Raw genomic sequence first — 13,287 nt, forward strand, 5'->3', positions numbered from 1 at the left:
GAATAAGCAGAGAGAAAAGGAGAGGGAGAGAGAGAAAGAAAGAAGGAAGGGAGGAAGGGAGGGAGGAAGGAAGGAAGGAAGGAAGGAAGGAAGGAAGGAAGGAAGGAAGGAAGGAAGGAAGGAAGGAAGGGAAGGAGGGAGGGAGGAAGGGAGGGAAGGAGGGAGGAAGGGAGGGAGGGAGGGAGAGCTACTGATCAGGCAACCATAAAATTATCCTACTGAGTTTGCTTTTGCTCACGACTGGTCAGCAGGAGAATGCTTAGGATAGGACAAGGCTTGCAAGGAAGCATCTTGATGGAGCTGGGTGCCACAGGGGTGGTCTTTCTCCTGTTTTTGAGGTCCCTTCTCTGTCACCCAGAGAATATGCAGGCAAGAGATCCTCTGGCAACATGTACTGGATTGCATCTGAGAGAAAATAGGTGAAAGAGGAATGTGTTCTTCTGGAAGGATGCTCTGCTAAACCATACTGGGTCTGCGGAAGTTTTTGGCAGTATGGTAGTGTCACTGCAGCCTCCTGAAATTTGGTAAAGTCAAACGGCAAGGCCTACCCAGCAGATTTAGTCATATTTGGCACCTGGTTGTAACTCAGCAGGACTACTGGGAACCACACTATTCATTTCTCCAGCTGCTGGGTCACTGCCTGGGACTTTCTCATGCATAATGGCCAGCTGAGACTCTCTTTGCTAGCACCATACCGCAACCTAGAGGTGATACTTCCAGAGTTACAGTGCCGTGGGGACTTCGGGCTACGTCTTGTGAAACCAACGCTGCTTGCAATCATCAGCACCTAGAACCCAGAGTGGTGCTGAGCTTTGCCTTTGCCTGTCTCTCTCCATGAATCCTTAAATCCCAAGGGACTTTGTTAGTGAGGTGCACCTTTGGTTTCTTGCTGGTCAAAACGCCTGCATATTACATTTATTTATCTCTGGGGCTGTACAGAAATTTAAAAGTACTAAATACAACTCTGAGTTTGAGTCTTCTTGTTTTCTTTATAGCTGTATTATTAATTATTATTCAATCCCATTCTTTGCTACCCATGGGACTAACAACAATGGAAACTAGATTTGATATATTTAAACCACACACGGTGCTAAAATTCAGATTCAGAGACTTGTGGTGTGCAGGACTTGGCCATGTCAGTTATACCTTGTTTAACAAACTGACTCAGTGTGCAAGGTCACCTCTTATCTGTAACATCTTCTGGTAGAATTAATTTAGGGAATTATCTAGGACCATGGATTGTTTCCTCTAGTCAATAGAAATCTGTGTTGCTGGGGACCTATGCTTGCTACAATACCAACACAGGCTCTTTGACCCGACTCTGCAGCAAGTGGCATCCCTCAAAGCCTTTGTTCATTGCTTTTCATTTGCCACTTCTGTGTCAGGTTTTTTTGTCTTCTTTGAGCACTACATGATCTTTTTTCCTTTCAAAAGTTTTCCCTGGCCATAGCAGTTCCCATTCCTTCCCTCCCAGCTGGTGTATCCATAGTCCAGATCTGGACTCTATGCAGGTTTTGTGACAAGCTGTGCTGCCTGTGGAGGGATGGGGTCATTACTTCATCCCAGGAGAAAGAGCAATACTTCCTAAATGAAGGTATTTCTGTTTAATTATGGGAGGCATACTAAGGCACAGCACTTTCCATTTTATTTCCTGGTGATTTGGACAGGTATTTGTCTTACCCATGTATTAACACGCACGAGCTCCTTTCTCTGGTGTCCAACAGCCCCGTTTGGACCCTTCTCTCATGGCCCAGCCAGGCAACGATTACGAGGCACTAGAAAGCCTTTCCATGGCCTGTGTCTCAGGGCATCCTTAAACACATCCCATCTTCCTAATGTGATGAGAAACAGGCACACAACATCCTCCCAGCCCACCACCCCTCCTGCCTTGCCCAGATGAAAATGCTGCTACAAGGTCTCTCCCCAGCCCTGACACAACCCCAGTTTCAGCCCAGACCCTGGCTGGTGCCCATGCAGCCACAACATCCCACTCCTTTCCTCTAGTCCGAGGCTAATTTGGGGATTTTGGTGGTGGCGTATTTTTTGTCAGACACCAACTATTTTACTACAACAAATAGGTGCACGTAGGCCAGTGTCAGTAGATTTCAGATGACTGCTTGGATATATGCAAAATATACATGAAAATAAAAGCAGATCCAAGCAAGGACAAAGAATAATTCTTTGAAACAATACAATTATAATAATAACATAATTTAGAGCATGAATTATTCTAAATGAAATTATTATTCTAAATGCAGTTTTCAATAAGTGTCTTAAAGAATTCTACATAAAATGACATGAGTGAGACAATGTGCTTTGTAGCCAGCATAGCTGAAAGCACTTTTTCAGAAAGATTTTGAATAAATAAAGGGGATTAGAATAAAGAATTCACTTCTATCTGACCCGAGAATAATTTCCCACTTTCACATTTCCCTGACTTTTTGATAAAATACATTAAATTGCCCAGATCAATAGATCCCTAAGTGGTGGTTTATTCCTTCACAAGCCACTGGGCTGTGCTATTACTCTACATTTTAAGGTTTCATCTCTCATAGAACAGCTTCCAACGCATTGTTCAGAAGAATGACTACTGCTTGTGGCAGACGTAAATTGTTCAGAAACTGAAGAATCTGGTCAATAATTAATGCCACAATAGCAAATAATGAGCTGAATTTTAGCTCAGTCACAATTTTTGTTTTCTTTGTGTACCTGTAAATGTGTACAATAAACCAATTGCTCTTGGATCAAAATAGTTTCCAGGCACATTAGAAGTATCTAGTGATGCAGATTAGTTGTAATTGAATGCTGCAGTCCAGCTACCAGCTTCTTTGCAACCAGATGCTCTGTTCTAGATTGGCAAATGGAAAATTTAATCCAAAGTAAGGAAAAAAAAAAAAAAGAATAAAAGGGAAGGCTTAGGTTCAGTGCAGATTTTTGTCTATTTTTACAGTGCTGTCTCTTGCAGTTGATCTCAACCAGCCATCATCCAGCTTCATCTCTGTATTGCACAGCTTGGTTTTTAAAGGTGTTGCTCCAGAAAAGTAAGAAGGAGTCAATATACTAAAATATTAATAATATTTTAGCCAGAGCAAAGATATCAAGCAGGTGGAAGTATCCCACTCTTCTCTGGCAGCCTGCTTGATCCTTTTGATGCTCAAGGTTGCACTGTGTATTGCTTTTTCCTTTTTTTTTTTCCCATTTTTTAAAATTTTATTTTTAGCCATCAAACTGCAGCTCAAGGTGATAAAGATTCCCTGTGTGCACTCACTGGGCTGTAACCTTTGTCAGCCACTCAGCCCTCAGATTCTGTCCCAGGATAAATTCCTGGAAAAGCTATCTGTGATTTACATTAAAGTATGCTTTATTTATCAATATACTTTTTCTCAGGTTACCCACAATTTTAAAATACTCATGAAAACTTCTTATTAGACCTATGTAACACACCAAATCTGCTTGACTGTGGGAGCATTAAATCAGGAAACAAATTTCACACTCCTGAAATACAGCTTTGAGGACCAGAATGCCCATGCTGTTATTCTGTGTGTTTTATATTGTGGCAAGGGTAATCATGGACTGAGATCCCATCATGCACAAACTGTAAAACACAAAGCCAGACAGCAATGGCCAAAACCTGCCAATATCTAAGTAGCTTACCCAGGCAATTTGTGTTGTGGTTAGTACATCTTCTATATGGTCTTCAGGTCAAGGAATTCAAGGAATGACCCATCCTAGGCAGCATTTCTATCTAGTCCCTCCATGACATTCAAATAATGTTTGAAAACTTGTGTTTTGCACTGATCAAGCCGCTTGAGGTTCCAAGACTGTTCAATCTAACATCTCTTGGGAACATTACATTTGCTGTAATATCTTGCAAATGGCTTTAATTTTAATGCACAGCTTGATCTATAATTAGTTAACAAGTCTCTCTTGAGCCAGCTATGACAATTGTTACTAATTTTTAGCAGCGTATTTATAGAACTGGTCACTAAGATATATGCAGTCCCTCATCCTTTTACTGCTGTCCTGGAGCATGTAGTTATTTCATTGGCTCTAGGGACATAGCTGAAAATAACTCTCTAAATGCATTATTAATAACACAGTCACCACTTAAATAAATTTTAAAAATAACTCATTTACCTTTTTTCCATGAGGAACTTTTATTCAGTTTATATTACACAAGCTCTGAAGAGTGGAGTGTGATATTTGGAGCTTTCTTTATAGTTGCTTTCATATTTGGGTTCTCCAGGAATATTACATTCATGCTGCAAACACACTTTTTAGAAGCAGACAAATGACTGCTCTCACTATGCTTTGGACTTTTCCCTGATATTGCTTAAGATTTTTACATAGGCCCGATTTTGATCCTTGGTGTCAAATGTGGCTGATAAAGTAATGATTTGATGTCTTTTAGACACACGTGTTTTGACACATCTTTGGAGTTCTGGAAGAGAGAAGTTGCCTCTGGGAGCAGGTGAGGTGGACACAATGGAGCATCTTTCTCCTGAGGGTGGAAGAATCCTAGTGCAAGACAGTTTATGAAACATCTCTCCCTGCAGGGCCAGCTCCCTGCCCTCTGAAGGAGGCTTTAGTATCCTTCACTCACAGACATTCGCTTTCACACTCTTAACAGGATTTTCAGAGGGTCAGCCACACTTGCCAAGGGTGTTGTCCCGAGGGACAGGGCTCTTGGAAGTACATCACCCCAAGCTGCCGACAGGAAAGCAGCTTATTATCAAACTGCCTCTCTCTCCCAGGAAAGCAAAAAGCCTGATTTCTTGCTTTTAATCCCTTTTTCACCCTTTCCTGAAAATAAATTAGATATTTCAGTTGCCACAGGGTCTTCCATCAAGCACTGATCCTGCCACCAGAAGGACACTATCTACTTCTAGTCTTTGTTCCCCTTCCTGTCTGAACCAGGACACACACCCAGATGTGGCCTTGCCCTCCAGAAGGCATCTGTTCCCTCTATGATACCACATGGTGACATCCCAAATATCTCAGGCAATTGACATTCCAGGTGATTACTAATTTCCTGGGAATAAATATCCTGGTCAATGGTGTAGCAGATGATCAAATAAACTTCTCTCAGATGCTGATTTCATGGATGACCTGAAAGATGTTGCAGTGAGAGGCAAGAAAGGAGTTTCCAGGAACTTTTTTATGCAACACAGTCAGAGGTGTGCTACTTGCCTGCAACTTTTATCTCCAGAAGTGCTCTCCAATGCCCTTGCCCAAGTGGAAACTTCTCCCCTCCTCATCTATCCACCTCCTCATAAAACATGAATTCTAACTTGGAAACAAGCTTGAGTAACTCTCATAAACAGAGCCTGTGACAGTGTATTTTGTGAAGAATACACAGTGTGAGTCAGACAAAGCTGGGAAAACAGGGGGTTTGCAGGAGGACCAAGTACGGGCATAGATGTTGGATGCTTGAAAGAGGACATCACTGTCAGAGATTCTCCACTTTAGAGTGCAGTTATCATCTGGAAAGTGTAAAAGTGACATCCTTGTATGCCACATTTATTCCTCCTCCACAATTTCTATTCCAAATTCACTCAGTCTTCAAGTCAATACCATGTTTTTTGCTCTGACTGCCAGCACAGCTAGCTCAGCCTGTTACCTGAGAATCAAGCTGTGCTCTTTCTGCTTATTAAAACATTGCCAACTGCAAAGCTTCTGGAATCAGACATTAGCTGGCACTGCAGTGGGAGAGGCAGGACATCCGAGCACAAGATGATTAGCAAATCCCAGCTACAGGAATGAGAGAGGGAGAAAAAACCCAATCGATCCTTAAACTCGGCACACATGCCTCAGGAGGCCCACAGAAAACACCTACTTACAGCACCTAGGTGCCATTTTTATGCAATTACTCGTCTGACTATCACTACATTTCATGGTGAAGCAGCTAAACAGGGAGCCAAATAGCCCCTTACTCGAGTGCCAGCTCTGCCGGATTTCCAAAGGATTCACTATAGAGAAAAAAGGTGAAAAAAACATGCAGCCAGGATTTATTTACTATTGACTTGTCATCTCTAAACTGCCACACCTCCTGCAGCATGTAAACCTGGCCAAGGTGTGCTCACTCCTTTTTGTACATGGTTTAGTTGCCAAGAGATTTAAACAGTCTCTTAACAAAGGAATGAAGATTTATTTAAAAGGAGGAAATGAGAAATGACAAGTGAACAAAAGCCTTAAATAGCTCAGAACTTGTGCTGGATTCAGAAGTGCATCACTAAGTCCACGTGCTTATCTGGAGCTCAGCTGACATCTATGAAGTCCCAGGTCTGCAAAGCGGCAGGAGCTCTCAGGAGGGCTCTCCAGCACCAGTGCTGCTCCTCCCATCTGGAAACACTGCAGGCTGGAGTCGTCACTGCTTTGCACCCTGTGCAACCACTTATCTCTGCAAAGACTGAAAGCAGAGAAGGTGCAAAATGCTGGAGGATTACAACATGTCAGCACCTTCTTTCACACACAGGCACAGAAATGGGTAATGAACTGTTGAGAGCTGCTCAGCCTGGTCCTCATCCCAGAAGCTTTACGGATGTCTAGAAAACACCTGCTTTCCTCAGGGGCAATATGGCTGCTGAAGGCAGCAGATGAGCTGCCTGAGAAAACTTCCTTGGGTTAAGCTTAAAATACATTGGACTAGTGAGTCTTTCGGGATCTTAATTTCTCCCAGCTGAAGACTGCTCAGTTAAAACAGGTCCAGTGCCTGGAAGATTGTAGTCTGATGATCCAATAGCTGTAAATTACCTGCTCTTCTGGTGGTCTCCAAGGGAAGGTCAGTTTGCACACAGAGGATGTGATCTCTGGCTGCTCATTGAGAGCCCATGAGCTGTGGCATCACACAGACTTTATCAGTCAGTTACTGGGGTGGCTGGTGCCTGAATCACAGACTCACAGAAGGGCTGAGCCTGGACAGGACCTCTGGAGGTTGTATGGTCCGACTCCTGAGCTCAAGCAGAGCCACTCAGAGCCACTTGCCCAAGACCATGACCAGGTGGCTTTTGAATATCTCCAAGGTTAGAGACTCCACAACCTCCCTGGGTAACCTGTGCCAGTTCTCAGTCTCAGTAAAAAGTGTTTCCTGATGTTCAGAGGGAGCCTGATACATTTTATTTTGTGCCCAGTGCCTCTGGTCCTGTCAATTAAAGAGACTGCATGTAGCAGCCTGCAGTGAACCAAGCAGAAGGGAACTAATTCCTGAATTTCATTCTAGGGTCCAGCTGAATATGTATCACAGGACAGTCTCTGGCTAAATTCTCTGGTATGTTTCAGGGAAAGAAAGATGTGAGCCTCGCAGTTCATGCTGATCTGTGCTCAGCACCATAAGCCACTTGTGGATGCATCATTTTGCACTGGACATGTCTTTAATTCTAAAAGTGTGAAATGTTGCCTTCAGTCAACTTGACAAGCATTTTTCAAGAATTTAGTCTTCAAACCCACAAATCTCAGCAGCAATTCTTTACACTTGGGCAGTGAGTAGGACTTGCTGCTTTTATTTTTTTTTTTTAACATTTTCCAAGGTCCTGTTCTTTAAATAGCTGCTGCAGCTACCTAATTTTCCACTGCAATATTGCCAGAGGTTGTTTATCTATTTTAATTAATTTATTTATGTATTTTTATTATTTAAGTGTTTCTTCTCGGCTGAATGGTGGATGATAATAGCCATGTCACAGTGATGCAGTGCTAATTCCCGACACCAGCCCTGGTGATGTGTCACAGCAGGCGGAACATTGTCAGTGGCCATCTCCCAGGGTGTGTTGGTGATGGCCCCAGCCTATACCCTGTTTTGTTCTTACAGTTGCCTTCAATCTTACAGGGAGCTGGGAGCCCCCTCCAGCCATGGCAAACCCACACATGTTTTTTCTCCAGGTAGACAGCCCTGGTGATGTGTCAGAGCAGGCAGAACATTGGCAGTGGCCATCTCTGGTGGTGGCCTTCATTACAGTGGGGTTGGTGACATGGTTGGGCTCGGACATTTTCTGTCCATCAGGGAGACATGGGTTGGACAGCCTTGACCTGAGGCTGGGAGAGCCCCAGTCATGGAGGCAGGGGCTGCTGGGGGTTGCTGCATTCTTTGATGTTCCTGTCTTTGACAGCTAAATCCCTGGACAGGAGCATGGCTGGTGCAAGGCACACACCCACCCTTTCCTTCCTCTACCACCCAGAGAATATGAAACTTTCTACAAGGAACTTCCTACAAGAACACTGACCTAAAGATAAGGAAACACACTTATCCCTGGTCTGTACCCCAGAATGGTCCTACAGGCTTCTGGAAGCTCTCTACAGCTGTGAACATAGGGAACTCCATGCCACCCACTGCCCCATCATGATCCTACAGGCAGCTGGAAGCTCTTCATAGCCATGGGCGAAGGGATCTCCACACTACCCACCATCCTTGTACCCCATCATGGTCCTACAGGCAGAGGGATACTCCCCATAGCCATGGAGAAAGGGAGCTCTGCACCACCCACCATCTCTGTGTTAGACTTACCTTAAAATAAATGTTGAGATTGATGAACTCATTGGCTGGTTCTTCTGGTTTGTGCTGTCATTTTAGGGAAATATTTGGGGACCCTTCCTTTTGCACAAGTGAACTTCTTTTCCAGACAGACCACCTCTCTGACAGCAAGGACTCTGTTGTAGCTCTTGGCACATGTCCCCTTTCATTTTTTGGAAATACACTCCAATCTTTCACCCTTGTTCCAATCCTCCTTTTGGGTAGCAGCTTTTGTTACCTCATAGCAAAACTGCTTTTCCGCACATAAGGCCAGCGTCCCTGCCCTGCCTTTCCAACTAAACAAAATCATGACACAAAAGGGAATGGTAAAAGAGCATTACAGAAGCCCCATCTCTCCATCTCCCCCAACTCCTTCCCCTTCAGCTGCAGAAGGACAACAGAGCATGTTGTTCTGCACCAGAAATGCTGGGAAAAAAGGCAGGCTGGTTTGCCTGTGATGAAAAGAGCAACCTTGAAATCCCAAATAGCCAGTGGGGATGAGATATGCTTTTGAGGACACTCTGGCAGCTCAGCATGGAGGCTTTGAGTGTGCTGTTCCATCCCAGGCACTCGGAGCATACAGCACACTCCTGTTTGCACAAATCTCTCACTACTGTAGTTTTCTCAAAAATTCATAAAAAGTACAGAGAAGAAGCAACACAGCAGCAAGACCCTTTGGGAGAGCAGCCTCTTGGATTTGCCCTGTGTGGTTAGACCCAGGTATGAGGCAGTTTGGTGCAGGAGGGCCATCAGTAAGCAGGTAGGCTGAGGCACTCAGCAGTTTTGGGCTGCTTTGGACACAGCAGCCACCTGACTGTGGCAATGTGCTTGTTTGTCCCATGGTGTGCTGCATTCCTGGCCAGAAAGCCCCTAGGCCCATCCTCTTCCTATAATCTTTGAGAAGTCTGCCTGGAAACAGAAAGTGAGCAGGCTGTTTTGTTCTTCTTGCACAAATGCAGACCAGAAATTACTTTCTTGCATGAGCAAGCTCTGGAGTGGAACTGGAGCAACATATCCAGGGGACAACTGTTCACTGCTACCAGCTTGCAGAATTTCCAAAGGCAGCAAATTCCCACTTTCCACCACACTGGGCTAGATGGTGCATCTCAATGCACAGGAGGTCAAGAAGTATTTGTTTCCTAAACGAGTCAGGAAAGGAGAAAATGAATGGAAAAATAATTGCAGGGCTCAGTTACTCGTTGAATAAGTCAGGAGTAAAAGATGCAGAAGCAAACACGAGCAAACAGAAGGACAAGGCTCGAGACACGGATGTCCTGGTGTGGATCACAGCAGAATCAGCCTCTGGGGATGACTGGAAGTGGTGTGTGGAAATTTAAGTACTGCCTGTACTTCCCGGGCTCTTCACAGGATGGAATGCCACACAAGGAGGACTCTGAGCATCCAAGCAGCCCTTTCCAGAATCCAGCCTTTCCACTGAAGGCTTAACAAAAAGGACTCAAACAGACAGAATAACACAGCACAAAATGCTGGCACCATCCCAACTTCTGTTACACTCCCTTGCAATGTAGGTGACGGAGCACGATATTCACACCAAATCTGCATATCAGGGTCCTCTGCCCCCAAAGCCATGCCCCTGAGCACCTAACCCAAATCCAAGTGCTGCCCCGGAGAAGCAGAGTCACTAGGAGAAAGCAGGCCTTGATGGGCCTGCTGAGTAAGGAGGGCTTGAAGAGTAAGGCCCTTCTGACTCTCCACAAAATGGTAAATTATGCAAAGTTTGGTGTTGTGGTTATGCAGGTGTTGAGGACCCCAGTGGATCCTTCCCAGCCCTGGCATTGTTGGTGTTTGCAAAGGAGGACCAGTGAGATGGAAAGAGGTAGAGAAGTACATTTGATGATTGAAATGGTGTTGCTCTGGTACAGTTGAGGGTCTGGCCTAACCCTTGTAATGAACAGAGTTACTTGAAAATCAAATTCTTTACTTTGTGGTCTTTTTTTTATCCTCTGTTTCAGGCGCTCCATATATAAAGGTATCTGTCTTCCCATGAAAGAAAGTGAAAAGATTAATTTGTTAAGTCAAATATTCATGACTCCCAGAGATAGGAGAGGAAGTCACCTGAAGATCATTTATTATGGGTAAGTAGCTGAGGTTCCTCTGGAGGAAGGTATAACTGCAAATCTGTGACACAGAGGATTTTTGACAAGGGATGAGTCATCTCCCGTCCTCCCTGTCACACACCTGGAATTAAGATCATGGACAGGTGACAACCCTGTCACACAAAGGCTCATTTTCCATTGATTTCAATGGCTGCTGTCACAAATCTTGGAGTCAGATTATCCAGAGAAAATCCCAGAGCGTCCCTATAATGTCTGTGATAAGGCATTGTGATAAGATAGGTGATTAAATGACCTCATGTCCTTCTGGGGAAACCCAGGCAACTTTGCAAAGTCAAAAGGACTTTGCTGATCCACACTGGCCCAACAGCCACCTTAAGAGTGCTGTACAGGGGGATTTTCCATTTGGCTTAAACTGGAAAAGTAAACTAATTACGTGAATGAATGTTTCCGGCTGCGACAGTATCAACCATCGGAATGCGTGTGGCCAGTGAACTATTAAGTACAGTATATTTTAGCATCCCAGGGGACAATAACTTACCTTGCGTGGCAGCTAATCATTGCTACCTCAGCTCTGCCCGCTCAGTCCCTTTGAGTGGAGCTCCAGACACTCATAATCAGGCCATTCATGCTCAGTCACGCATGCAGCCTTCTCCAAACAGACACAGTGCCTCTAATCACCACCTCTGCTCTCATTTAGGCTGCCATGTGGAGTATGATGCAATACTAAAATGGATCTCGGCAATACAAGGAGCCTGTCTCATACTGCCTCTCATTTAACGTGGCAGTCCCCTGCTCTGATCATTCATCTGGGGCAGAGTGACCCTGTCACTGCACGTGCTGTTCGCTGTGGCCTGGGCTGGCTGCTGTGCAGCTGCACAGGACCACTCTGGAAAAATACGAAGCACAGAGGGTGTAGGTTTTTGCAGGCATTGAAGTGTCTTGTGAAAGCAGGTTCCACATGTAGAAATAGACAGTTTTCAAAGATTCACCTTGAATTCTGATTTTCATAGGTGACACTTTGGGATTGTCTGGCAGATTGGCTCTTGGCTCAGAGCTGGTCCTGCAGAGCCAGGGCTGATGCCAAGCGAAGTCACCTGTATGCCTCCACATCCCAGATGTTTGAGCTTCAGCCTGCTGCATGGTATTCCCCGTACCAGTGCCTGAAACAGCTGTGATACTTCCAGGGCAAAGAAGACCAGGCCACCTCCAACAGCATTTTACCAATATCGTTTGTGCCTCCTGGCTCAGGAGGGAGGAACAATGCAGATATTGTCACCAGAACTTTAAATAAAATTTCCTTCTTCTTTCACATATTCAGGAACCTCTCTTCTTCCCTCTCCACAGCCCATAGCCTGAGTCCTGTTTTTATTTTGAGGGCTAGGAGGCATTTTCTTAACTTTTCATCTTTTATTTTAGGCTGGAATAGAGTTTTTGTGCAGGACTGGCCATCCTGTCTCTAAAGAGCAACTGTAGCTCAGCACCAAGGACGTTTTTGTCAGTTCTTGGACCTTGATGGTATTACCTGCAATTCCCAAATCTTGTTGGTGACAAGGATAGTAATGTCCCGGAGGGGCTAGCGCAATATTTTGATTTTTCTCAAAGTTTCTCTTAGGTGTTTCTATTTCAGTGGTCTTCATTTTCCTTGGGCATGTCTATATAGGGAAAATCAGGAAAGTTGATTTAAATTAACTAAAAGCAGGAGTTTAAAGTGAATTAAGTAAATTGCATTAAACGTCTCGTTTCACAAGTAAAGTGGCTTTAATATGACTTAGCCTTGGAAGAGAAGTAAACCAAATCAAATCAAAGACACTTTAATTCTGACAGTTCCCACAAAGGGCTTTAATTAATGCAGTTTTACTAATCCACTTAAAAATTCAGATCAACTTTTCTGAGCAGGTTCGTGTAAACAAGCTCTTACAACTGCTCTGCCTGAAATGATTTAGCTTGGTTGGATAATTTTCCCCTCAGAAAGTGAATCCATGCAAGACTGACTCTGGTGGAAGTCCCACTACAGGGGCTTGCACTTGGGTAACTCCATCAACTGGAAAAGTTGGATAAATATAAATCCAGGGTAGCTTAGCTCTTTGTAATGCCTAGAAAGTCCAAGGTACTGTTCTTCCCTATCATTACACACACACAGAAATGAGGCTGCCTCCTCAGTTTAGGAAAGAGAAGATGACGGCACACGGCTCCACGTCTCCTCCTTGGTTAGCATGGGGGTTGGAACATTGGCACAGATCACACTGAGCTCCAACAAATCCTTACACTGCAGCCAGGCAGGCTGCAACCCAGCTGGGATTTCTTTTTGGTGCATTGAGACCTACATTAGCACAAAACTCATTTCCTTTCATGGGCCTTAGAATGGTAGAAATTAGGGCATGTAGTGATTCTTTTTTTTTTTTAAACTTTTTTAAGCACACCTTTTATTTGGCCAGGTTTGGTTCTGGCTGGGTCACAGCAAGAGGCATGACTTACAAACAACAAAAATCCCAGATAGCATTGGCCAAGGGGAAAAGAAAAAAGGGCTATTTCAGCCAAAACAGACATTTAGTCAATTTGAAGTATATCTCATCAGTGTGCACATCAATCTACCCCATTAAATACTGCATCCTTTAATTCCCTCCTATAATTCCTTCTGCCTTTATGAACAATTCCCTTTGTAGCTGAAATGCCCGATGAAGGTAGTGCAGCCTCTTTTTCAGCAGG

General features: G+C 44.3%; 1 long non-coding RNA gene across 2 annotated transcripts in view; it reads right to left on the minus strand.

Moving 5' to 3' along the window:
- Positions 1-2,282: 2,282 nt before the first annotated feature.
- LOC108447856 overlaps positions 2,283-13,287 on the minus strand; it is a 60,622-nt gene continuing 49,617 nt past the window's right edge. For both annotated transcript variants that reach the window (XR_001863559.1, XR_001863558.1), the window contains exons 5-6: positions 8,498-12,233; positions 2,283-6,409 (exon numbers count right to left, since the gene is read on the minus strand). This is a non-coding gene — a long non-coding RNA (uncharacterized LOC108447856). The remainder of the gene's footprint in view (positions 6,410-8,497; positions 12,234-13,287) is intronic.

The sequence above is a fragment of the Corvus brachyrhynchos genome, unplaced genomic scaffold (genome assembly GCF_000691975.1).
Source record: "Corvus brachyrhynchos isolate BGI_N302 unplaced genomic scaffold, ASM69197v1 scaffold187, whole genome shotgun sequence".
In the NCBI taxonomy this organism is placed as follows: Eukaryota; Metazoa; Chordata; class Aves; order Passeriformes; family Corvidae; genus Corvus; species Corvus brachyrhynchos.